The sequence below is a fragment of the Canis lupus genome, chromosome 34 (genome assembly GCF_003254725.2).
Source record: "Canis lupus dingo isolate Sandy chromosome 34, ASM325472v2, whole genome shotgun sequence".
NCBI lineage: Eukaryota > Metazoa > Chordata > Mammalia > Carnivora > Canidae > Canis > Canis lupus.
This window is the reverse complement of record NC_064276.1, coordinates 25,153,928-25,177,543: the sequence shown is the minus strand read 5'-3', so window position 1 is coordinate 25,177,543 and position 23,616 is coordinate 25,153,928. Positions and strand designations below refer to the sequence as shown.

Sequence of the window (23,616 nt, the reverse complement as noted above, 5' to 3'; positions counted from 1 at the left end):
TAACAGTCTACAATATTTGGGGTTTTGTTTTTTGAGAAATAAAATATTACAGACATAAACTATTCCCACTGTGGATATCTTCCCCTTCCTTCCCCAGAGGTAATCATTATTCTAAAATTCTTGAACGTACCCTTATTCTACATTTTATTTTTAGTTTTAATTATAAACATGTGTATCTATAATGATACATAATCTTGCATTGTTTTTGAACTTTAAGTTAAATGGTTTCATACTGTATGTATAATTCTGAAACTTGCTTTTTTTCCACCCAACATGCTTTTGAGATATATTCATATTGATACACATAGTTCCAGTTCATTTACTTTAATTGCTACATGAATATTGTATAATAATAGTACAATATATTCATCAATTCTTCTATTGATATTTGGGCATTTGTGTTTTTTTTTCTGATCACAAACAATATTGCAGTGAATATCCTTGTGTTTCTCTATCTCTTGATGCACATGTATGAGAGCATCTCTGAGGAATAATATCTTTATAAAATGTTTTAACACACTGGAGGAAAGTAGTCCACTGAATTGAACTAATATCCTAATTGCTATAGTGACAACAATGACAGTGATATGTTTAGGTTACTGGGAACAGTTCAAAGCCACGATACTGGAAAATATATGAAATCACTTACATTGTGATGAATGGGCATGTAGAGGTCAGCCAGAACTTGGTCAAGTGTTTAATTCAGTGGCTAAAGCTCTGCAGGGTCTGATCTAAGCTGAAAATCTGGTTGAAAAGAGCTGAGTGTTTCTAATTTAAGACATATGCCAACTAGACCTAAATAGCAAGGAAAGACGGGAATAGATGTACTGGGAGGAAAAAAAAAAAATCTTGACAGGTTCAGGTTAGCTTCTCACTGAACAAGCTTCCCATAACCCCTGAGGCTCATACAACAGGAAGAGTTATACAGAATTAGGTACAGATGGATGAGATTCTCAAAGTCTGATTTCATTTTTCTTAATTTTTTCTTTCCAAAAACTAACAGTTTAGGGCCGAGCTGGAGTCAGGATTTCTATTCACATCTTACGGCTTGCTGTTTTTTTCATCATCACTCATCTACAATACTCAAACAGCCACCTTGTCAGAACCTGCCCTCTGGCTAAGTGAACTGAGAATGAAAAATCCTTTTAAACTGAACAGTAGTCTCATGTGGGCAACTGGCAAGGCTTCGGTGGGAAGAAATTAAGTACAGGATTCATCCCCTCGAAGTTGATGAAGGTCTTAGATCTCCCTACCTGCCTATGAAGTACAGAACAATGCTTTCGAACAGCCCTAACATGTCTCACAAATTGAGCCCTCAAAACTGCCACGACTCAGACCACCACCCATTATGTACTTGGAATCAGAGGAGCACAGACATTTTTCATTCATAATGACCTTGAATATCATCTCTTTTAAACCTCTTGTTTTGCAGAAATGGGAGCCCAGCTGTACTAAGTGTCTTGTCCAAGTTCACACAGTAAACTGTGGGCATACAAAGACTTCGGATTATGTAGGCTCCTTGTCCTACATTATGTGATTTGCACATACCACTAATACATCATAGTAGTTAAAAATATTCACTCTTTTTAAAATTCTAATTCATCACATATTCCCATAACTTTTCAGCAACAGTATTTTAGGTCTTCAGTAGAAAATTCCTGTGGAAAATTATATTAACAATCCCAATCATTGGCTCTGCCTTTCTGCCAGTGGATTAAACCACTTTATTTGTATCAGGTTTGACTGTGTGACTTACTCTAACCAAGGACATGTGACTAGAAGTGAAGCACGCTATTTCTAAGCAGAAGCTTTAAAAGCTATTTCATGTTTCCTCTCTCTCCCTCTCTTTTTCTCTTTGCTATCAGACAAGCATGTCCCAGATTGGGACTACTCCTTCAGCCTGGATCCTCGGATGAAGAAGAGACACACAGAAGAGCTGAACCTGACTTACAATTAACATACTCTAAAAAGCAAGACTTAGCTGTTGTAAGCCAGGAAGATTTTAGAGTTTTCTGTTATTGCCCATAATCTAGTAAAAGGTGACTGATACAGTTACAAACAAAAAGCAAAAACAACAAGAGTACCTGGGTGGCTCAGTTGCTTGAGCATGTGACTCTTGGTTTCAGCCCAGGTCATGATTTCAGCTCCTTAAGACTGAGCCGCACATTGGGCTCCATGCTTAGTGAGGTGTCTGCTTGACATTCTGTCTGCCTGACATTCTCTCTCTCTGCCTCTGCCCCTCCCCTTCCTTGTGCACATTCTCTCGTTCTCTCTAAAATAAATAATTTTAGTTAATTAATTAAAACAAGAACAACAAAAATGTTTGGTCAGTCATAACAAACAACTCATAAAATTGTGAATAGAGAGACTAGCCCTATACACTATTTTTAAAGATGAAAACAAGCCATAATTGTTTTATCTTATATGTATTCACTTCCACATTGCACAGAACTTCCTTTCCAAGAGCAGTGTGAAAAGTTGATTGTGGGATTATTACTGGTGCTTTTTAGTTATCCTTCTCAAGAATGCACATCTCATATCAAAGGTATCAAGATCCCTGCATGAAATCAAGATGTTATATCTCAGCATCAATCGCTCTAAAAAGGAGGCTAAAGATAAAAGACCAGAGAGAAGCCCACCACTCCCAGAGTCAATGTCTTGGGGGATGAAGGTTCAAGCTACTTCTCTTTATGCCCACCCATGACGGTAGTCATCCGACAATCACTGTCTCAGAAGCTAGCCCATTATCATCTATATGAATCCTGCAAAAAAGTCCATCCTGCTTGGGTGGGAGAGATGGCATGACCCTCAGCAGAGAGCAAGCCACTTGTCTCCCATCCTTCTAAGAAAGTAAAAAAAGATGATCTTTCATTCATTCAGCTAAGATACACCGAATGCTTACTATGTGCAAGGCTTTGCTAGGCCCGAAGACATAAAGAACAATAGAGACAAGGTCCCTGACCTCAATTAATTTACATTTTAGTGAAAGAGAGACAAAAAAAACAAGCAAAATAATAAGCATAGATTTTGTAAAAATAAATAGCTATATATATACATACACATACACACATACACATAAAGTAAACAAGGTGCTATAGTAAAGGATTACAGCACAAATTGTTTTAGATAGTAAAAAGCCCTCTGAGAACATGACATTTTAGCTAAGATCGGAAGGAAAAGATGAATTCAGCCATGCAGAGAAAGAGCTGCGGAAAGTGTATTCCAAACAGTGGGGGCAGGAACCTCAGAGACTCTGGGGCATGAATGAGCATGATATGTTCAAAGAACAGACAGGCTTTCAGGGAAATGGCCTTGTGATTTGACTCCTAGGACCAAATTGAACATCAGAACAATCCAGACTGAAAGTCAGGGAGTGGACTGCTGGGAAACAGTGCCATTTATTGAAATTATGAAGAATATTGAGCAGAGAAACAGATTTGGTAGTGAAAAAGAAGAGGAAATCAAAAACTTACTCTTGGCCACATTAAGTTGGTGAAACCTATAAATATCCAGGTAGTGCCAAATGGGCAGTTGGATACACAAGTCTGGAGCTCAGGATACAGAACTGGGCTGTGGGTATGGATTAGGGAGTTGTCAAGACATAAGTGGCATGAAAAAAGCAAGCTTCACATACTGTCAGAATTATAGAGTCACAAACTAATTTTTCTCAAATAAACCTATAACAAGAAAGCCAAGAGAAAGGGTTCTAATGGCTTCTGACTAGAAATTGGGTTTATGAATTTATGTAGAAATGGAGTTATGGAATAAAGTTAGTAAGGTCATTAACAGTACTGGTTGGCATGCTACAGCTTAGGTGCATAAATCCAATATCCTATCCAGATTATTCTAATATATACAATTTCTTGTAATAGATACATAATGAATAAATGTAATTCTCCACAACAAATATGTAAAACAAGCTTTACAGTAACCATAGCCTCTGGGTTAAAGATCGTATTACACAGATAATTACAATAAACCTCTGTAATAAAGAAAGAAAATATCCCAGGAGATTTCTTTAACTTCCCAGCAAATAAATCAGCCAGAAATTCAATTTCACATGGAAAAGTGCATAGATAGATAGATAGATAGATAGATAGATAGATAGATAGATAGATCTGACTTTAAGAGAACTTTTAACCTACCTGACTAATAGAGTTTATTCTTTGTGCATTTTTGATAACTATTTGTAAATATTTTTCAACCTTGCCCCTTATCTTTGGAGCAAAGGATATGGAGTAGCTTGGTGTTCTGCATTCTTCTCAAGAATTCCCATTCCACACTCTTTCTTATTAAATTCCTACAATTTCAACTACTATATTAGCCACAGTTGACTCAAAACATTCTGGGCTATGCCGATTTGCTTTCAGCATGGACTGAGTAAAATCACCTTGAGAGCAAATATAGATATAGAAGAGGAGAAGGTCTGGAGCTGGGCCTTGAGCATCAAGTTGAAGAGGCAATACAGTGAGTAAGACTGAAAAGAGTGAAGTAGGAGGCATAGTAGGGCACGGTCACATCAGAGAAGTTGTTAGAGGCATTTGTTGTTTTTGCTGCCTGGTATTCAATCTCTTTCTTGTAAGAAGACCCCAAATATGCTTTAGGAGAGCCACCCCTCTCACACTTTAAATACATGGAATTCAGATGAAGCCAATTCTTTCTCCTGCATCTTAGGGTTGGAGCATTTAACCAAAGCCTACGCCAGTTGATGCATTCCATTCCCCTGGCCACAGCGACTGGTTCAGAGATAGACACAGAACTTAGAACAAGACAATAGGACCAATTAGTGCAAATCCCAGGAATTCTTCGCTGAGGCATAATTTTTCCTGCTGGATCTGCACATTATTAACTGGAAGACTGGAGTCTATGATAGCCATCCTGTCACTATGACAAGAGAGTACATATGAAAATGAAGCCAATTTGGAGAAAGTAGAGCCAGAAAATGCAGAAAAAGAAAACAGTCTTGGTAGTACCATCTATAAAGCCAGCCTTACCAGAACAGTAATTATATGACCAACAAATTGTTTTACTTGGTCACATTTGGCATGGGTTTCCCCTCACCAGCAATGAAATCCTAGCAGATGAAAAAGCAAGAGAAAAAAAGAAAAGAAAGAAAAAGCAAGAGAAGACTGTTTCAGTGAATGCAGCATATGCTGATTAGAGGTTTATATGGAGTCAGAAAAGTTCCCGTAGAATTTGCCAACATGGAGGCCAGTGAGAGCCTTGACAAGATCAGTTGCACTACAGTGGTAGGTTGGAAACCAGATTCGAGTGGTCCTGTGGAATGTCCTCCATTCACATGCATTACTAGTCAAGGCTCCTAATTGATGAAATGGAATAGAAAGGGCCCTGGACAGAGAATCAGGAAGTCTGGAAGCCAGACACAGCTCAGCCACTAACCGTTTACCTGACCTTGGACAAATTGCTCACTTTCCTCATCTGCCAAGTGATTACACCTGCCTAGCACCCAGGGGCCCCTCTGGCTCTAAAATTCTTGGTATTTGCTTATTTTCAGCAAACTTATTCTGTTCTGGAACTCAGTGAAGGAAGAAGTTATCCAAATCCACTTGGGTCTTATTAGCATACTCTCCTATGCTGCTAAGTTAAACTCTCCTTAGCTCAATCTTCATTTCATAGGATCATTTCATTGAAGGTCCTATCGCTGTTGTGGGTGGCTTGTGCCACCCATGAGGGTGTGCCCCTGTCTCTAGCATTCTAGACTGAGTGTCTCCTCTGTGGTCACTCGTGACTAACACTGTGTCCTCTATGTCTTGGGGCCTCATACTGCTCTCACAGTTTACTGAAGATACAAGTTATGGACTCCACAGTATCTAACCCAGAGAGATTCCCAAGCCTTTCGATCCTCTAAAAGAAAAATATTTTTGCTGATTATCTTTCATTTTTGTCAAAGTTTTTTCTGAAGAATGTTGAATACGCATTGTTCTTTACTTCATACCACGCGCCGGTCCCACTGCAAACTAAACTTTGGCCGTGAAGCAAAACATACACAAAAGGTCAACAGTGTTGAAATGCATCTCTCTTATATAGCTCAATCGGGAGCAGAACAGGAGAGGTTAATTTTTCAACCCGGTAATATACCGTATATATCAGCACTAACAATCAGGTTTTATTTCCCTGAGTCAGCTTTAAAAATAATGTTGACTTTTATGGTCGATACATTATAGATCACCATATTTATGTCAGAACATATTGGCATGAAAATAAATCAATAAAAATATTAATACAGGAGCCTCGTGTTTAAATGAAACCTCTTGCAACTCCACACCTTTCCCTCGTATTTCACTGTAGTGCTTTCTGAGACCTCACTTCTGACATGTTTTACTGAACATGACATCAAGGCCTGTTTTCATTCTCTATGACTACTGTTTTTAATCTGTCTTGCATATAATAAGGTTCAAAAATATTCACTTTGTTCTTTTACCAAAAACATACATACCTGCATTCCATCATTAATAGGACTGTCAACTTAAATTTATGGTTTATGTATGAACAAAATATCTCAGAGTCAAAGCTCTGACAGGCATACTATTAATAAATGAAACTCTCTGTGTTGGAGACCAGCTCCAAATATTATATTTGCTATCCAAAACTGTTTTAGAGTCATGAGAAGTTTCTATTATAAGTATGTGTTTTAGAAAGCAAGTTCATAATTTAGACATTATCAAAGAAAAATGGGGTTTGGTGAGAAAGAAAACCTATTCTCATAAGTATGTCTTCTCTTTTTAAATAATGGTGATACATGGGTCAATCAGAGTCTCTTGGGAAAATTTCTTTGGCTCTGTGTAGAGTTCATCATCTGCAATTGTAGTAGAAGCCAAAGGATGCCCAGAGGGAAAGCCGAGTCTGGAAGGAGAAACTTAATAGAGACAAGCAATAAAATAGAGAAATAATAGACAAAAGGATGAAAGCATTGGTTGGTAGCAGCAGAAAGTAAAGTCCCTGGCATAATTCCTTTATCCCTATATTTAATCATCACCAGATCATGTTTATTTACCTCCTAAGTATCAGTTGAATCCAACCATTTCTGTCCATTGTCACTCTCATCCCTCAAGTTAAAGCTACCATCTTGTCCCTCTTAAACTAAACCAAATGCCTTCCAACTTATTTCCAATGCTCCCTGCTCTCCACTCTCCAAAAAGCATCTAATCTAATCATGTTGTTCTGTGTTTCTCATACACACATGCATACACACACAAGCATTAAACGCATTAGTAGGACAAACTCATTTAGATCTAAATGGGAAAAGTTTTCATTTGCTTATATAGTAGAATATCTTTATGACCTCAAGACAGAGAAGGATTTTTAAACCAGATACAAAAAGCATAATCCATAAAAGAAAAATTGATCATTTCAACCATGTTAAAATTGAGAACTTCTATTCTTTAAAAAAATACATATACCATGTATATACACCTACATATATACACACACAGATATATACATGTTATTAAGCCAACAAAGCCACAGAGTTAAAAAAATTATAACATGAATAACTTTAAAGACCTATGCAAAGTGTGTAGAGAACTCCTAAAAATCAGTAACAAAAACAAGAAATTCATTAGAATAAAACGAGCAAGAAAAAACAGGAAGAATGACTTCACAGAAAAGGATAAAGGATCAGATAGAGCAAGAGCTCTAATCTCCTGTGCAAAAGTAACACAGAAGTACAAGTAAAGGAAGAGGGTAACATCTCATAGGGCAAAAGAAAAATGGGGTTTGATGGGAAAATTCATTTTCTTCAGCATGTCTCCTCTTTCTGATGTTCTGTACTCACAGGACACACCCACCAGTATGGCCTGGCCAGTGGGAGATAGAAGCTGGTGGACAAGTGCCTCCTTTTTTCTGGCCCTGGGAGGACTTTTTTTTTTTTTTTTTTTTTAAGATTATTTATTTATTTATTCATGAAAGACACAGAGAGAGAAAGGCAGAGATGTAGGCAGAGGGAGAAACAGGCTCCAGGCAGGAAGCCTAATGTGGGACTGGAGCCTGAGACTGCAGATCACGCCCTGAGCCAGGTGCTCAACCGCTGAGCCGCCCAGGCGTCCCCTGGGAGGACCTTCTTGAAATGCAGTTGATGCAGGTTTTCAAATGACAGTCTCTAGGGACTGAGCACAAAGTTGCCTTTTGTGGGGGCCAACTCAATAATCCACCTTGGAGTCCTCCTATTAGCTCTTCCTCATTCACCAGGCTATTCCCCTTTTGTTCCTCACTCCTGTTCCCTAGGACTGTATTCCCTAATAAAATGATTGCACACTAAACCTCGGCTCTGCTTTCTGGGTGACTCAAGTTAAGACAACAGCATTCTCCTACCGCCCCCATGAGCTGAGTATGCAGAGCCACTGTGGATTCTTACCACCACTGCCCCCCACCTTAGCAACACCCTAGCAACAGGAAAGGCTCCAGTGATGGACAGCCTGTCTGCATGTTACTGATTTAAGCAGCATTTTAGGGGCAGGCTGGAGGGGAGCTTGCTGCCTGAGGGTAAGAGTGGATGGAGGGAGGGGTCCTAGACACAAGCCCTCCAATCTGCAGATGCCTTGGGCAACTTTACCACTAATCCTACAGCCCCAGGCTCTGCTACTGATCTCTGCTTTTGCCCCAAACCAAACCTGCTTTCTACATTTCTTGACACAGAACACAGGAAAAGACAGTCTCAGTGGTGGTGCATTTAAAGATCTTTGTCTGATGCCAAATGAAAGGAAAAGGAAGTTTCATAAAGATCCCCTTTCAAGGTTGTGAGCCCAAAGGCAATGATGAACTTCTACAACCACAGGACAATACAACTACAGTTATTTTTACTGCAACATTAACGTTAAAAATTCCGATTTCAAAGTCAGTTTGAGGGATCACACAATTGTACAGATGGAGTAAAAAGATTTTTTTTTTAGTAGTGATTATTTTTCTAGACAAAGTAACATCAGTTTCAGAGCAGCCACCTAGTCTGTTGTGACAGTACAATGTCAGAGAATGTTTCCCAATCACTCCCCATGTTTACACTAATTTGAAGCTGCCAATTATGTCGCGTCCTTGTCAACAGAAAACAAAAATGTGCAAGCTGCTATATAAATTAATTATTGAAATTAAGTACTCACTGTCTCTAGACAGTCCTCTAAATTATTTAAAGATCCAGTTTGCTTTCCTTGAGGGGAAAAAAAAAGCCCTTGGACTCCAGTGTTTTGGGGACAATCCAAATGTGTAAAAAGAATCCAGGTACACAACAGAGGTATGCTTGCAGTGTAAAAATATAGTATAAAATCATTAAAAAGCTAATGTCAGTTCCTTTTATCTTAAGACTCAACTGGGTAGAAGGTTGCTATGTAGGTCTCATTCTTAATAGTGTTTTTTTTTTTTTTTACAGTATTTAAAAATTCTATTTATTCCGTTCTCTCTTTACCATTATTTCCAGATCATGCTTTTTATTTTTTTTTTAAGATTTTATTTATTTATGAGAGACAGAGAGAGAGAGAGAGAGAAAGAGGCAGAGACACAGGCAGAGGGAGAAGCAGGCTCCATGCAGGGAGCCCGACATGGGACTCGATCCAGGGTCTCCAGGATCACGCCCTGGGCCGAAGGCGGTGTGCTAAACCGCTAAGCCCTCTGGGCTGCCCTAGATCATGCTTTTTAAACTAGGGTTCTGTCGTCTATAACAAAGGCACTACATAAAGTTACTTCAGGGATGACCTGCTCTTTTATTTTCATGTCTTCTTTCTTTGTTGTAGTATGTCTATGGGAAGGGGAGGAGGGAGGGAGGTAAGAAAACATTTCCTGGAAATCTGGGAATGAGCTGAGTCTCTGTTTTGTAAAAAAGTCCAGGCTTTCTCCAGATCATCTCAGACAGGACTTCCCCTGAACCTCTCTGAACCTTGGTTTGCTCAGCTGTAAAACAGGGAAAATAATGCCTACCACAATGCCTATCTCATGAAATCAATCATGATAACAGGCTGCTTTGGGCTGACTGTATCTCCATTTCATAGTGTGAACCTAGCATAGTAACTGTAGACATAAGATAAATAAGAGGTAGTTTGATTGGTGGGGGTTCCTGTATGTCCTCAATGAATTATACCTCATCCACAGCGGCTATTCCTGGACCTGAGCCCAACCCCAGTTCCTACTTCCTCCAGGGAGGGGCAAGGGATTGTAACCTGTAGGTCTTCATCGCCACCCAGTGGTCTGCTGGCCAAGTAACACCAAATTATCTACTGGATTTGAAACACTTAGGAAAAGTAATTCAAAATAAATCACCAATTACTTTAATTCACCACCTCATTTTTTAAAAATCTTGTTGAAAAATCAAATAATTACATGTAGTATGAATAATAAATCCCTAATTCATCTTTAAAAAGAGTACACATATTAACAGTTTTTCAGAATAACTTGTAAAAATGAACTTTTACTGTCTAAAGGTATTTATGAGACTCCATTACATCGCTTCACTGTTGAAGTCTGTCCCTTGCAAGAAAAGTCTTCAGACACAGGTAAAATATTAAATATTAAAATCAATTCATATATTTAAACACATATAATACAATAGTGGCATTTTAAAATGAAAATGAGCAATTCCCATTCCTTTGGCCCAGAATCTTTTTTTAAAGGTTTTCTCATTCAACGACCATTCCTCAACAATTGAAAGGCAGTAACATTTTATTGTTACTCAAATTTATTCATTACTTTTCCCTTTTTGAACTCTTGAAATATGTATCTTATAAACACTTGTTAAAGGAGAGAGAACAGTTCTTTCATCTTAGGTGTGTCACTTCCCTGGGTGGTGATAACTACTTTAGACCATTAAAATGACAAAGACTCTCCTATCCCCTTTGAAAGACGCCCAGTGTGGTCCGCAGAGATCTCTACTGCACCTGAAGGGCTTGCTGAGGTCCCTGCCCTGTTCAGCAGGGCGCCAGAAACAGACCCAGGCTCATTGACACTCACAGTGGGAAGAACCCTGGGCTCAAGGTCCGAAGCCGCGGTACCCATTTAACCACACATTTGGTGACACCTGCGTCATTCTTTCCATGAGGCGCATCCTCTCACTGAGCCATTTGAAAGAAAAAAAAAATCCCAACCCTAAATTGTGTCAGTCTTTTTGAAAGCTGTTGAGCTAATGGTAACAAAGAGGGGAAAGTGCATTATGCATGCAGTACACACTTCCTAGAAGTGTGGACTTCTTAAAATCGGATTCATCATGGCAGATGCCCCTTAAGTTCTCTTGTGTTGCAAAACCTCAGCCCACCACTCTTCCACTCTTTTTCCTTTGTTCTTTGAATAGCTACACAGCCCTTCAGTTCTGCATCCCAGAGAATGCAGAGAATTAGGAGTTCTAGGGAGCGAGGAGACAAGTCCAGTGGATGACAGAAACCAGAGAAGAGAGGTTTCAAAGAGGAGGGAGTGGTCACTACTGTCACAGCTTCCAGCAAGTGAAGTAATCCCTTATGGCCTTCTTTCCCTCCCCCTCTTCCTTTCTCCATAACAGCAACCTCAGTGATACACTAGTCCAAACACTGTCTAGTTCTCTACACTTATGCCTTGACTAATATGGTCATCCTCTCACCTGAAAAGCTGTCCCTCCCCACCAAGTAGGCCTTAAAGCACATTTAAGGTATCTCAGTCTGCTCAATTATGCACTGGGCTCTGCTGTAACAAAATATCCTACTGTCGGCTTAAATGGTAGAAACAGTTCTGGAAACTGGGAAGTCCCAGATCAAGAACTGCAAGGTTTGGTTCCTGGTGAAAGCTCTCTTCCTGGCCTGAAGGCCACCTTCTATGTCCTCACATAAAGCAAGTTTTCTCTGATATCCTTCATTACAAAGACACTAATCCTACAGAATTAAGATCCCACTCTTACGATCTCATCTAACTTTAATTTCTTCCTCACTTTAACTGTAGTTACATTGGGAGTTAAGCATTCAGCAGATGAATTTGTATGGAACACAGTTCAGACCATAGCCTCATAGCCATGAAAGTAATACTCATGAAGAAAAGTAACTTTCTCCAGTTATGGGGTAACAAAGGCACACTTGCCTTCCCATCCTCCCACATAAACAAAAGAGCTCAGGTTTTCAGGGCACCATGGTCTCTAGGAAAAGAGGGAAGAATGAGTAGGAAGAGGACTAAAATGTGTTGGGTCTGTCCCTTGCAGCAGGCCTGTGGGGCCTGTGTGCCTTTCTTCTAAATAATTCTCACAGAAACCTCACCAGAAAGACTGTCCCATTTTATACCTGAGGAGACCATGGCTCAGAGACAAGGTGGCTTATTTCAAACCTTACTAGTGGTCCCTGGCAGAGCTAGATCACAGCGCTTTCCACCACACCACATGGTGCTCCGAGGAAGCAGAAACCCACAATCCACATCAGGAACAAGCCAACTAGATTAGAGGGCCTAGTGAGCCCTATAGGGGTGTCTTCTCTGACTCTCAATTTCCTCAGCAGTAAACTGGAGCTAATAATGCTTCATCCACAAGGTTGTTCTGAGTATTAAATAAGATCACAGTGTGAACTGGCTGCCCGAGCCTGCAGTAAGCCAGGCTGGTTCCCCTCTTTGGCTTCCCTCTGAGAGCCCACACCAAGATGGGAAGGCAGCTTCGATGGAAATAACTAAGCATTTGCCAACCCCCCACATGAAAGATTACAGAGAACAAAATGAGAGAAAACTATATTCTTTTTACTCACCCCATCAAATAGCTTTGCTCTCCTAATCAAGTAGATCCCAAAGCCAGTTAGCGAGGTGGCGAGCCCTTTGGCAAGCTGCAGCACAGAGCCACCATCCTGCAACCTCACAACATGTCTCAACCCTCAAGCTTCAGGCACTGGCCTCACCACTGGCCTCACCACCTACTCACTCAATCTCAGGGACACCCTCAACTCCTCCTCTGGTGCTTGCCCTATGTCCATTCAGTCCTGTCATTCCTGCCTCAGCAGCATCTCTGGGGACAGGTCCCTGCCCTCCATCCATCCCTCGTAGCCTCACCCAGAGTACTGAGCATCTCTCACCTGCATGCACTGCTACAGCTCCCTTACAGTCTGACTGCTCCAGTCCTGGGCTGCTACTAAGCATCTCCCTCAAACACAGCCTCAAACACATCCCCCACCCTGGCTCTCCTGCCATCCCAGGACACGCTGAGCCCTTAAACTCCATTCCCTTTTGTGGGCTGCCTCCCCCACGCTACCCCCACAGGAAGTGCCCTCATCCTTCTTTGCCTACCAAGCTGCTCTGTTCTTTTCCCAAGCAGCTCAAACGGCACCTCATTAAGAACCTTCACTCAACTCCCTTAGCAGAGAACTGCTGCATTCTGCTGGTCTTCACAGCATTTTGTTGACCATTCTTCACATTGTCACAATTAGCTGTGTTGGTTTGTGTCTTCCCCACCAGACTGTGAAATCCTGGAGAGCAAGAGCCATATTTTATTCATGTTCCTATCCCTAGTGCCAGACCCAATAGATGCTCAGTAGATGTTTGCTGACTGGCAGAGTGAATGAGGTCTTTGCTCCTTTTGTTGTGAATAAAACTCTGTATAGCTTATAGTCAACACTCAATTGATCCCAAAATTACCTATCTTAAACCTTTTTCCCTTGCCCTGGATTAGTCTTTCTGAATGTCAAATCCTAGAAACAAACTTTTCATTCCTGTAGGCTCCATGGTGATTGGCTGACCAACCCACTGACTTGCCAATGTGACACATGCAGGATTCACACACAGCTTCCCCAGCTACGTGGATCTGCCTATTCGATCTCCTTCATCAGCAGAGGCAGGAATATGAAAGAAGTTGCACCTGGCTTTATGGCTCAGACTTGTTTTCTTGGGTGTTTGGGATGCTGAGATGGTTAATAAGCAAATCAGACTCAGTATTCAAATACGCAGCTAATAAATCCTGAAAGAGATACAAATCAAAATTTCCTTGGAGGTTTCCTGGCTCTATGCAAAGGATTTTAGCCAAAGGAGTCAGTGATCCAGGTTATATGTCCTGTTTAAATTACAGCAGCACCTTCCTGCACCAGAAGGTGCTGCTGCACTTGAACTGCACCTGCACTTGAGCTTCCTAGGACACCTAGCCTAGAGCAGAGAGCATATAAGACAGTGTAAGGCCAGCCCTTTGAACCTGGTAAGTCTACAAGCCCTGCTTCTAAAGACTCCTGTGCCCTTGGGTTATTTTTTATTGTGTGTATGTGTGTGTGTGTGTGTTTTCTCCTGGAGCTGGCCTATCTCAAAGACTCTAACCAGATTTTGGGAACCCAGACTTGAATGCCAGATCAAGGGAGAGGCTAACCAACACCTAGCCAACATGATGCCATGCCGCCCATTTTGGTTTTTTTTCCCAGGAGGAGCACAAGCAGGAGCTACTGTGCTCCCAGAGGGAGCCTCCCAGGAGATGGAGATGCTGGATACTAATGCCTCAAGGGAACAGACAGTCTGCAAGTTCTCAGAGGACTACAAGCAAATCTACCTCTCCCTGACCTACAGTATCATCCTCATGCTAGGGATGCCTCTGAATGGCATGGTCTTGTGGCTCTCCTGGCGCCAAACCAAGCGCTGGAGCTGTGCCACCATCTACCTGGTGAACCTGATGGTAGCTGACCTGCTTTATGTGCTGACGCTGCCCTTCCTCATCACCACCTACTCCCTGGGTGACAGGTGGCCCTTCGGGGAGCTGCTGTGCAGGCTGGTGCGCTTCCTGTTCTACACCAACCTCTACGGCAGCATCCTGCTACTGACCTGTATCTCTGTGCACCGCTTCCTGGGCGTGTGCCACCCCCTGCGTTCACTACCCTACCGGACCCGCCGGCACGCCCTCCTGGGTACGGCCACCACTTGGGCCCTGGTGGTCCTCCAGCTACTGCCCACACTGTTCTTCTCCCACACAGAATACATTGACGGCCAGATGATCTGCTATGACATGACCGGCCCAGAGAACTTTGATCAGTTTTTTGCCTATGGTGTGGTTCTGACGTTGTCTGGCTTCGTCTTTCCCTCCTTGGTCATCCTGGTGTGCTACTCGCTGATGGTGAGGAGCCTCATCAAGCCAGGAGAGGCCCTCATGAAGACAGGCAATGTAACCCGGGCCAAGTCCATCCGAACCATCTTGTTGGTGTGCGGCCTCTTCACCCTCTGCTTTGTGCCCTTTCACATCACACGCTCCTTCTACCTCATGCTCCGCTTCCTACCTTCACAGGACTGCCAGCTCTTGATAGTGGTCAGCTTGGCCTATAAGATATGGAGGCCTCTGGTAAGCATGAGCAGCTGCCTCAATCCAATCCTGTACTTTCTATTAGTTGGGAACAACAGAGTCAGGCTCTTCCAGGAACTCAGGCAGAACAAGGGAAAGAGACCCATGGGTGGCCAGATCTGGGTACTGACAAGATGAAGTACTGCCAAGATACTGACGATGACTTGTCTGAACAGTCATGTGCTACTGGGAGAGGGGCTCAAGATCTCCTAGTTGTGTCCTGCTACAAAGGATTTTATATTGATCTGAAGAGATTTTAAGGTTCCTGGGTGACTCTGTCAGTTAAGCATTTGCCTTTGGCTCAGGTCATGATCCCAGGGTCCTGGAGTCAAGCCCTGCATTGGGCTCCCTGCTCAGCAGGGGGTCTGCTTTTCCCTTTCCTTCTGCTCCCCACCTGCTCACGGATGCACTCTCTTGTTCTCTAATAAATAAAAATCTTTAAAATAATTTTTAAAAAAAGATATATTAAAGTGAGAATATGAAGAGAACCACCAACACAAAGGAAAACCTTATTTTAAACAGAGCTGACATTTATCTCATCACTTAGGCCTCGGCTAGAACACCACCTCCTCAAAAGCTCCTACCCACCCTAGTTAACACTGACCTCTCTCCCCATAACCCAGTTTCCTATCTACTTTTTAACACTTATTAGTACCTGAACTTTGTTTACTCATTTATTTCACCTGACTGCTATACCCCTAACGCCAGCATCTGCAGCAGGGCCCAGCATATAGTGAGTATATAATGGACAGTAGAAATGAATGGATGCATGGATGAATGAATAAGTAATGACTGGTTGCATGAATAAGTGAATAAAGTCCTTACTATGGAAAAGTACTTTCCATGGAATAACTCATTTAATGCTCACAACAGCCCTTGGAGGTGGGAGCTACTGTTTGCCTCATTTACAGATAAGGATACAGAAATAGAGGGCTTTAAGTAACTTGTCCAAGGTCACCCAGCTGGAGAATGTCCAGATCATCATGCTGGATGGAAGCTTTGAAGCCAGGCACTGGCCTCCAAAGCACACACTCCTAAGACTGAAGTGTATGGCCCAATCCAAGCATTGGTCAAGATCCAGCCAAGTTCTCCTCAACAGCATCAGCTCATCATTTTAGGTCACTTCACCTTTCATATAGTTGCTCTCATGTACAGACCACTGAGTATCCAATGTGTGTTCTTTTACATTACACTTCTTAACAGGGTTCTGATTAAGATTAGAAAAAGCTCTGCAGGACAAAGTGGGGGGGAAAACGGCAAACTGACTGCATGAATAACAACTCACCTTATTCTTATTTGAATTTAATGTCAGTTTATGACAGAAAAGTTTTATCACTGTCTTTCATCATAATATGATGTTCATTCTTAAAAAAATAACATCCAAAGTAATCCAAAAAGATAAACTTAAAAACCTCATATTTGAACAATATTGATCTCCAAGGAGTTCTCAGATCTAAACATACATTATTTAATAGTTCATTATAATCTCCCTATGAAGAGGTGAATAAGCCTTTTTAATAAAAACCAAAGTGTAACCCCTCATTGCTACCCCACTCTAATTACAGGAAGTGTCTGAAGAAGCCACGTCTATGTCTAAATTATAAAATTTTATTGTAAAAGTAGAGTTTATTGCTTTCAAGGGCACACAATAATTAGAACTAGACAAAGTATTGCCTAGCAGAATTCCTTGAGATAATTAATTTAATGAATAGGCAAAGACGTTTTCTAATTAGCAGGTCAGCTGTTTCCACATAAGTGCCTCTATAGCAGCTAAGAGAACTTAAAACTGTTTGCTCTTTTGAATATTCTCAGCTTTCTTGCTTATATTATTCATTTTTGTCCCCTTCTTTGCATAGCACACCGGGAAGTCAGCTGTCCAACAGTCGCAATGATTATCCCTTACAAATTAATATGGCTTACATTACTGGAAAACTGGTGCACTAGGTTCCTTAAGAAAAATATAAAGCCATCCCCTGTGTCCTCTTAGCCCTTATCTTGAATGCACATCGGCCTGCTAACCCTGGAGGCGGGAAGAAGACTAATCTAGAATCCTCAGGACACATTACCTTTATCTAAAAAAAGTACTTTAACACCTATGGCCAAAGTTTTCCAGCCTTTAGTCTTTGTTAACTTAGGTGCTTGCAATTATTTCCCTGATCTATATAACGCTAATTTTGCTTCTGCAGAGTCTTCTGACCTACTTAACAGCAAAGTAAAAGCATCCATTTTTAAGTTATTTCTGTAGAGTTGGGATCAAAAAAGTTTAATTTAGTTGACATCACATCCTGGTTTTCAGGGATAATTATCTCAAGACAAGAATCAAACTAGACTATTCCTTTTGAAAAAAAAAAAAAAAAGACTCACTTGTAAGAGGAGCTGGAACCTACTGCCCACCATCAGTCTAAGGGATGTTCCTGACTTCACTGAAAATTCACCCAGAAGGAAACAAAAAGACTAGAAGAAACAAAAGTTCTTTCTGAATCTACTCACTCAATGTCCACCATCCTGGTCAAAGCTGAGATCCTCAAATATGTTATTGCTCTGGGCCCCAAGAATCTTGATAATCTGCCTGGTTGTTTGGAACACAGCTGAAGGTCAGCAAATATTACCATGTACAAAATAGCATGACTGAGGCAGCAGTGGATGCCAATAAAATGGCTGTAGGCACCTACAAAAGTGTCAAGCATTGTACCAGACCTTAAGGATGTTATAGACTATTGGAGAAGCAAAACAAGACCACACAAACAACAATATGAATGCTAATTAAACAGTTTCAGCAGCTATGAAGAAATCATGTCAGTTGTTAATTAATCAAAAGCGAACAGTACACAAGTTAAGTATTAGGGAAGTTTCCCAAGCAGGGTTAACAATACTACTACTGTCTGAGAGGATCCTGAAAAGCATTACAAGCATGCATAAGTCTAGTGAAATCTCAATTAGCACAATTTCTCAAGCAGTGTTCGAGAACATGGAAAATCTGTGTAAGAGTCGATAGTTGGTTCCTGAGGGGGAGAAAGTAGAGATGATGCTGGAAAGGTGGGCTGAAGTGTGATTACAAAAGCCATCCCAAAGCCAGCAAAAGAATCACTCAAGGCACAGGTCATCTCTGAGGGCATTTGAACAGGACAGTGGTTGATCAAAGCCGTGAACCAGAAACTTAACCTGCCAGTCCCCATGTTTTGAATGAATTGGAGAAAAGAAACAAAACTATCACAGCGGTCTTATGTGAGGTCTCCTAATGACTCTCCCTTCAAAGCCAGCCTCCACACCGCAACCACATTTTCTTTAAAAAAGCATTTTTTGTGCATCACACTCTCCCTAATTCTGTCCATAGACCCACCCCCCATACCCTCACTTCTATGAGATAAAGCCCAGACTTCTCACACAGGCATATTATACCTATCACAGTGTGCTCCCAGCTGAACTTTTCAACTCATAGCTCTCCTGATCCACCACGTGGATTTCTACCTCTCACATGTTTACCATTCAATACACCATCCCCAAAACCTTCTCCACAAGCTTAAGTACTCCTCTTCCCAGACCTTGCACTCTACTTCCTCCAGATGCCACTGGTCTCACTCTGCACTGCTGACTCTCCCACTGGCTTATCACCTTGGAGTTGATGATGGGCTCCTGTCTCATTACAAGTCTGTTTTCTCTCCCCCACTACTCCATTTTCCAATCTATAGAACATGGCATGCTAGCAACTTCTGAAGACAGTAGACTCTCAGGAGGCAATGGTGATGCTGATAATGAAGAAGGCAGCAATCCACATTGAGAAGACCACTGCAGTGACCCAAGTATATAGATAATGGGCATGAATAGAACTGAATAGATTTTAAAACATCTTAGAAAGACTTAAGAGAAATAAAATACTTATTTAGGCATGAGTGGTAAGGAGACAGAACAAAAATGACTCTGAGACTCCAAGCCCGAGGAATCAAAAGAATGATAAACTAGCATCTAGCATGAGGTAGGCACTCAATAGTCAATGGGGAAAGAAAAAGAGAGGGAGGAAGGGAGGCAGACTGAGCAGTGCAGGAGAGAGTTCAGATTCAGACAAGTTAAATGTGAGCGCTTGAGGGAGGCCTCAGCTGGAAATGCAGGATGGAGGTTCAGAGACGGCTTCGGATCAAACCCTTGAGTTTAGAGTTGTCTAGCCAGGGATATATTCAAAGCTACAGACGTAAATGACACCTGTGAGAAAGAAGGAAAGAGAACAAATGGAGGACCAGGGAGATAAGGGAATCATAAAAGTCTTGACAGGTGACACGGGGATAAGGAGGTGCTGCTAGATAATAGGGTGCTAGAAAGTCAATGAGACAACAATTTCAAGAACGACGGTAACTAATCAAAGGCATCACATGAAAAAGACTAGTCAGAGACTGAATAGCTGTCTCTCAGAAAGCAACCCAAATGCCAACTCTTCCAAGAAGCCTTCCCTGACCATGCATCAGAATGCCCTTTCCCTTCTCTGACCCATCATCCACACCTAAGGCACATCTCCCCTGTATGAGCAGCAAAATTTAAATGCTCTTACTTCCCCTCCTACAGGATCTAGCAGAGGCTTCAACATATGGGTACCTACTAAATCTTTGTAGAATAAATGAACACACAGCGAATGATTCTCCTGTGTATGCTTTTCTGAAATTACCGCCTAAATCCAATTTATGAATGTGTGCCTATAAAATTAAATCATGAGTTGTCTGGGATTTATTTGTTCTAACACTCACCAACTCCAATTCAAAGCAATTCCAGAATACACAATACCTGCAAGCGTGCTCACTTTTTAGGCCATATTTTAAAGACAACAAAGAGGGGAAATGTTTCACAAAGTTGTCTGCAATTAAGCACAACTTAACCTAACATTAAAAAGTTATATATTCTCATTATCTTTTACTTTCTTGTAAACCAGCCAAATCTCTTTAGTATTTCAATTTCTTAACTTTTTGTTTTGTTGAGAGGTTTGTTTTGAACATATCAAACAACTTCAAAGGTAATGGCCTTAAGAAGAACTCCATGATGAGAAGCAGAACTTAAGTTCTTGCAGCAAGCTGTAGCTGGAAATTTTTATAGTGGTTAAACCACGAACAAAAAAGCAAAGAGAGCCACTTCAAGAAAATTAAAGAATCACAGTCTGAGAATGTTCCACTCCACAAGTAGAAAAACACATTAACAACAAGACCTTTATAAAGCAGTAACCTCACAATAAAAAAAAACAGCCGCTGAAGACTCCTTCTTATGTTCTCTCTTCCTTTGTAGCCTAGTTTCTTGCAAGAGTAGGCTACACTTTTTTTTTTTTAGAGTAATTTCTATCTTGGATTCATACTCCAAATCATTATAAGCTGGCTGCTCTTTCCCGTTAAATGGCACCACCATCCATTCAAGCTGGAAATCTGGGAGTCCTCTTCAATTTCAGCCTCTTCCTCCTTACACATCACGATCACATTGTCAGTTGGACCTCCCAAGCATCACTAGAACTTGTCTTTTCCATCTTCCCAGTCACTGCTTGAGTTCAAATTTCCATCATCCCTCATGGGCTTCACTGCTCCAACATATTAAACATCTTACTGACTCCAGATTTGTTTTCTCAAACTCCATTTCATTTCCTTCTTTCTGCTTCTAGGGCCACCTTTTTAAAATGTAAACCCCATCTTAATCCCCAACAGAAAAATCTTCCAAAAACTCCCATTTGCCTTAAGGATTAAGATCATGCTGTACATGGGGGTACCTCAGTGGCTAGAATCCATTAAGCCTCAGACTCTTGGTTTTGGTGCAGGTCCTGATTTCAGGGTCCTGGGATCAAGCCCCACATCAAGCTCTGTAGCAGGTGAAAAGTCTACTCCTCTGTTCTGCCTCTATCTCCCTCTGTCCAACCCCTCACTTGCATGCACTCTCTAAAACAATCTTAAAAAAAAAAAAAAAAAAAAAAAAAGATCATGCTGAAAAGGCTTCCCCAATCTGCCTTGTATAAAAACTTTCAAGCTAACCCCCTGCCCTCCTACATCACCTTCACTCCATTTTCATTAACCAGTAGGCTCGCTCAGCTTTAAGACCTCTTGCCCTCTCCACTCTTGCCCCACTCCCTCATCTTACTCATTCTTTATGATACAGCTCAAAGACCATCTCCTCTGGGAGTCTTTGAAGTATTCTAGGTCCTCTGAACCCCATTAGCCATTGCTCTGTAACAGTGTTCATCAAACTATATCACAATCACAGAATCACTGATTCCTTTGTCTGTTTTCCTCATGCATCCATTTAACCCTTGAGGAAAATGGGTTTACATTTTCCACATCTCTGACTCACCACCTCTAGTAAAGAACCTTAGGTTCAGTAATGCCAGAAGCAAATGATAACACATAAGACTGTGCTTATCTTACATCATCAAGCATCATCATCATATTATTATAGCATTATGCCTGGTTTTCCCTACAACTGCTTTTCTTTGAATTACATGATGATGCCAAACATATATCCCAATTTCAAAGATGTGAAAGGTGAAATATTATAGTCCATGAAATACAGCATATTAAGTTCCATAATCATGAAAACTTTATGCACTTAATCATCAGACTAGAAAAGCCTTTCAGAAGTTCCAGTGTTAAAAAATATACCAAACTTAACTCTTTTTTTTTTTTTTTTTTTTATGATAATCACAGAGAGAGAGAGAGAGGCAGAGACACAGGCAGAGGGAGAAGCAGGCTCCATGCACCGGGAGCCTGACGTGGGATTCGATCCCGGGTCTCCAGGATCGCGCCCTGGGCTAAAGGCAGGCGCCAAACCGCTGCGCCACCAGGGATCCCCCCAAACTTAACTCTTAAATGAAGGGCCCACGTGTACATTACCTTCAAATATTACAATATTTTTCCTACGAAGTGATCACCAAGAAACTATTTGTTCTGTATCTTAACTGTGGTAGCCAGAACACAAATCTCTATTAAAACTCATGGAATTGTAAAATAAAGTTAAAGCCATGGGAAGTATTTCAAAGCATCCACTAAATATGTCTGCAGTCTTAGGCCCATTTCCCCACTCTCCATCCACCGAGCCTGGACTCTACCTACACGGACTCCACCAGAACCCAAAGAAGACACTTATTTCTCCTCTGACACTTTCACTCCATTTCATGATCAGTGACTCTAAAACCTGCCTGCAGGCCCATCTGCCCATTCCCTCTATGTCCCAGCCCAGGCTTCTTGTTGCTAATTTGGGCCTGTTCTCCTTCCAGCCATTTCTATCCCAGCCTCCCCTCTCTCATCCTCCTCCCACCTCATTCCATCAACTATCCCATCTCTTATGCACTGTACCCTGTGAAATCTGGGTTGGGAAGGGGGAAAAAAGAAGGGCTCACCTTATGTCCTAACACTTTTATTCTTCCCTAGGGGTGCCAGGATCTGCTTTGAAAGGTTAAAAACTACCTGAACATACTAAGACACAGAACCCTGAAATAATCAGATTTTCCTTAGAAAACTGAACAAGCCTTAATATTGGGGGGCGGGGGGAGGCAGAAGAGTTGGATAAACTTCAAAAGAAGCTTGAAAATGTCATCAGCCCACACTTTCCTTTCAGCTGTTTGTGAACAACCCACCATATCCTAGAAATTTCTGAGCATGCTCCATTTATTTGCCAGAGTGCCCAAAGGAATCTTTGGCACAATCCTAGGAGAGCCATTTTCTCCAACCCATCAACTAAATGTAAGGAATGGATAGATATTTCTCTAGATAATATTTTAGGTCATCCATCAATGAATATATATCTAACATGTGGCAATCAACCATATCTGTATGTTTCATAAATTAGGTACATGAGCCCTAGAAGAAACTCTAGTGATATTCCATTTTGCTAATCAGGAAATGGAAGCACAGAAAGCTACAATGTAGTGAAACTTAGGAGACAAGCATGAAAGGTGACCTTCTTCAAAGAGACAAAAAAGACAAACTCCTATAAAATACACACTAATCCCAAATAGAATGCCACTGATTTTTATTACACAATTGATTTGCAGTCAAACATATGGGGGAAAAATCATTTTAGGAAGTTGAGTGAGTTAGGCAGGGTCACTGCCAAGACGTGGGACTGATAAAGATCCACCACGGAGAAGACATGTATACTTGAGTACATGACCTTATATATGAACACCTCATGGAACTAACTGGTATTAAGTTTGTAAACAGCTTGGTTGTCTGGCCTACCTGCATGATGTTAAAGGTTTTTCAGTATTTCTTACAAAATATCGAAAGATTTCCCCATCAACTTCTAGGTCGCAAATCTCTGTTCAGGGCCTAAACTCAATTTCCCCCTGGTGTACTCCAAGAACATGCAAATGGAAAAAGCCAAGGAGAATCAGGTTGAGATATCCCAGAAATCACAGAGAGCTT

General features: G+C 41.2%; 1 pseudogene; it reads left to right on the top strand.

The window, feature by feature from the left end:
• The first annotated feature begins 14,241 nt into the window (after positions 1–14,241).
• LOC112645848 (P2Y purinoceptor 3-like) lies at positions 14,242–15,618 on the top strand (annotated as a pseudogene).
• The last annotated feature ends 7,998 nt before the right edge of the window (positions 15,619–23,616 follow it).